The sequence below is a fragment of the Chenopodium album genome, chromosome 6 (genome assembly GCF_948465745.1).
Source record: "Chenopodium album chromosome 6, dcCheAlbu1.1, whole genome shotgun sequence".
In the NCBI taxonomy this organism is placed as follows: Eukaryota; Viridiplantae; Streptophyta; class Magnoliopsida; order Caryophyllales; family Amaranthaceae; genus Chenopodium; species Chenopodium album.
The window spans coordinates 51,169,060-51,173,588 of NC_137839.1; positions in this window are offsets into that span (position 1 = coordinate 51,169,060).

The following is a 4,529-nucleotide window of genomic DNA, read 5'->3' on the forward strand; positions in this document are numbered from 1 at the left end:
CTTGTCCTGGGCTCGCTTGAGATCTTTCCGAGTCGGTTCGAAACCAAGTCCGAAAGTATCTAGCTTAGGGAGGCCAGGTGACTCCAGCGATTTTGCTATCCCCTTCTTCTTTCCTAGGGTCATCCCAGGGAAGTGTCCTTGTTTCTTCAGCATGGTGTGACAATCATGTTGGAATGGGGGTCATGGCAAAGAGATGTCCTTTCATCCTCCTGGATTAAGGAGACTTCTTCGTTAAAGCCCCATAGGTCTTCATCATCTTCGTCGTGCTCCACATTGATGATTGGATTTTCTATGGATTTGATTCTCATCGGCGAAGCATCTCCTCCAACTATGGCTTTCACTTGTTGGTGGAGAGATGAAGGGACGGCCTTTAGATCATGAAGCCAGGGGCGTCCCAACAACAAATTGAATGAGGCTTTGATGTCTACTACTTGAAAAGTAGTAGCATGTTCTATTGCTCCTGCCGTCACATTTAGAGTTATTTTGCCAAGAGCTTGACGGCGAGTATTATCGTAGGCTCTTATTCCTTGTGTGGACGGAGTTAAATCCTCATCTCTTATGCCGAGCATCCTCGCAATTCTAAGTGAACAGACATTGATAGCTGATCCATTGTCTACAAGAGTCATGGGAACATTCATCCTTTTGCAGACTACCGTGAGGTTTAATGCCTTGTAGTGTTTGTCACCTTCTGGGGGTAAATCTTTGTCAGAGAAGGTGATTAGATTAATCGGACTAGGAAGGTCACTTGTGAGCAAGTTAGCTAGTCCCTCAGGAGTAGTGTCAGAATCTATCCCGATTTTATCCAAGGCATTCATTACAGCCAGCCTATGTTCTCGAGATGTTGCCAGGAGCTTCCACACATTCATCTCAACTTTTGTCTTCTTAAACTGTTTAACAATGTCGTTGTCTTCGATGATAGGTATGGGAACTTGTTGTACGGTAGGTATAGGTTGTGTTGAGACGGGAGGTTGCATCCTCCCGGATCTTGTGAGGACGTCTATTGATGAATCTTCTTCAGCCCAAATATCGTCTGTGGTGTATGATACAGAAGGTGAAGGTCCTACTATGTCCTTTAGGTAGACATCTTCTTCATCACTGTCCCACACTCCATTAACGGTTATATCCTCTTCATTTGGACTAATTTCTTTTCATCAATCATTTTCTGTACCAAATCCTTGAATTTGAAACAGTTTTCTATGGTGTGCCCCCCTGATTGATGGTACTGATAGTAATATCTATATGTCCTTTTAAATGACTCAAATGGTCTCGGTTCGAGAGGTTTGACCTCGCCACTCTCGGAGAGCATTTCGAACATTTGCGCATATGGGATCCCAATTGGAGCGTAAATTCTATTGCTCTTCTTGGGTTTTTCGGTGACTTGTAAGGGAAAATACTTTGCCTCATAAGTCGTTCTCACTGGTGTGAATTCTCTTTTAGGTTCTTCCTTTGGACATGGAAACTCATCATATTTCTTGTGAAGTTCGTTCATAACTTTGAGAGCTTCACGTAGTAGTTGCGATGCCTCCTTCATAGACAGTGTGAGCAATTGTATGTCTTCCTTATTTACCGGTTCTGGAAGGTTATCTCTGACATCGAAAAAGATCTCCTCTCCTTTTTCTTCGACATTGATTTCTTCGACAGGCTTAATGAAAGATGAGGGGTCAACCTCGTTTTCTTCATCGGAGATGGCCAAAGTATGAGCTAGAGGTGCATTGTCAATGCTTGGCTTCTTACTGGCAGGGGGCAACGGCAGTTTGTTATTGTTGATTAGGTCTTGGATAGCTTCCTTAAGCTTCCAACAACTTTCAGTAGAATGGCCCCTACCTTGGTGATACTTGCAATGCGCGTTGGGGTTCCAGTTAACCGACCTCTTCTCAACTGGTGGATCTCCAAATGGTCCAATGGGAGTTATAAGACCTTTTGCATTTAATCGATCAAATGCGGTATAATAACTCATGCCAATAGGAGTGAAGTTCCTCCTAAATGGTTTCCTTTGTCCTTGGTTGTTCATGGCGAGGAATTCTCCTAGATTGAAGGTGCTAACGTTATTTGAGTGGGCGGTTTTGGAAGAAGAAGGATTGTCGTTCTTCTTTCCTTTCCAGCCACTGTTGGAGTTATTGTTGGAAGCTTTTGACTTAGCCAAGTCATCTTCAATATTGATCCCAATATCATAAACAGCCTTAAAGGTATGGAGGTTATTTTGATATTTAAGATGTTTGGAATATTTTTCTTGGAGATTCTTGATAAACAGTCTCACAGACTCTATTTCACTTGGTACCTCGATCATTTTAGCTGAGGTTTCTCTCCACTTGTTAAAGAAAGAAGTGAAGCCTTCATTCTCTTTCTGTTTGAGGATTTCAAGTTCTCTATGGTCAGTCTCGACTTGAATGTTGCATTTGTACCTATCAACGAAAGCGTTTGCTATAGACTCCCAGGTAGAGATCTTTTCTTTCTCGAGAGAAAAGAACCATTGTTGGAAAACGGTCTCGAGAGATAGTGAGAACAGAGAAGGGAAGACCTTCTTATCAATACCCTTGATACTCATTATTGTTTCAAATGCTCTTAAGTGGAAGTAAGGGTTGTCAATTGCTCTGAATTTTGGGATGTCGTTGGCGTTGAACTTCTGCGGAAGAAGATCTTTATCCACCGAGACCCCTTGGGATGTGAGTTCTTGAAACTTGTAGTCGCTGGACAACTTGCTTAGGCTCTCTTGCATGAGGTCCATTTGTTGTTGTTTCACGGGATCATCAATCCTAAGTGCGAGAAGCTTCAGTGTCTCGGTCACAGTAGCCAGTTGGTTCTTAAGATCATTGACTTCTTCTTGAGTTGCCATTATAACCCTTGCTTTCCTCTTGCGGGCTATAGGTTTGTCGAAAAGTTGGACTTGTACGAAGAGGTTATCTTTGATTAATCGTCCTTCCTTTCTTGACCACGCGCTGTAAATTAAACCATTTTGCGTTTTAATTACTTGACTCGAATCAACTTGACTTTATGGTTTATTTAAAAGAAAAAAAAGGGTGCATATTTTTGGCAAAAATAACGTACATATTTTTAGGGAACTAAGTATTATTATTTATATTGGAGGATTAATATCCGACTTACCCCCCTAAAAAAAATGACGGAAAAAAAAACGCACACACAAGACTCTCTTAATCATGGTCAAAGTATGTGTATTGGTGTGTGCATTGAGTGTAAGTGACATGCTTGGACTCTTGTGTAAGACCATGGGACTTAGTGCCTAAACTCGATCATTGATTCAATTAAGAATTATTGTCAGCAAAATTAACCGAATTAAACAGAAGACTGATTAATTAGACTTTAGGTGACGACTCGACAAATAATCCGAACTGTCGGCCAAGCGACAGGACTGGCGTCACACTGTGGAGGTTGGCGCCAGACAACTTAGCTGTCGTCTGGCGCTACACACCATAGTGTGGCACTACAGCTCAGACTTTGGCGCCAATAGTGGAGCTTCGGTCTGGGACTGTTTTCGGTATTATTAGTCAACTGGGGTTAGCCTAAAGTCGTACTAGGTCAATTCAGATTAAAATATTAGACTTTATTGACTCAAATTAATCAATTAATTAATTAATTAGGCAAAGTTCTTTAAGTCATTAATTTATTTATTCTCAACACAAATCAACAAACTGTTAAGAGAAACATAGAATATATATGCACAACAAATGATGCACAATTAGTCAAGTAGGCACGATATGATGCAATGAGTTCGCAACCTAAACATGGCTCTAGTTCTCTAAAGTTCGGGATATGGTTTAGTCAAAGAGGGTCCATGGTTAATTTTCCGGATGCACCGCGCGGAAGCCTAACCGTGAAGGGTTGGCGTGAGTGGATGGGACACCGCGAGTTTTAGAAAAAACTCGCTTCCATGGTTTGGTGAATTCAACAATCTCGGATTTACCCTTTGTTGCACGGAGCATTCAATCGGGTAGATGGAGCATGAATTCCCAGAGGGTTATGTCCATATGTAGAACACATATGGGTTTTAAAAAAGTGAGAAAAAATTCAATCAGGAAGTAGGATCGAGCAAACAATACGAAAAACCGATCGAAATTAGAACGCATATTTCTGGCTCGGTATTGGGGGAAATTGGCGCCAGCAAACATGGACTGGCGCCAGATTTTAACTGTAGCGCCTGGCGCCAATGCTGGCGTCTGGCGCTACGGCTAAAAGTCTGGCGCCAAGCTCTGGCCCTTGACGCTACTTCCCACATGCCTCAGCAGCTTTCTGTGCTCGATAAAATCTTCCAGTTTCGCGCGGTGTTATTTCAGTCCTAGTTGTGAAAGATATTTCTCAATTTTCCTACGTGTAAAATCCTATGTTTTTGACTCATTACGGATGGTCTTTCCAATGAGAACCTTTTTATGCATATGACAATAATGTTAATCAAAATTACGCACATGAAATACTTAGAACTTTTCGAGTCTCATCCATTCATTCTAAATCATTGCCGAAACAAATTCAGGAATTAAAATAGAAATCCTCCCCAGTGGAGTCGCCAAAAACTGTAG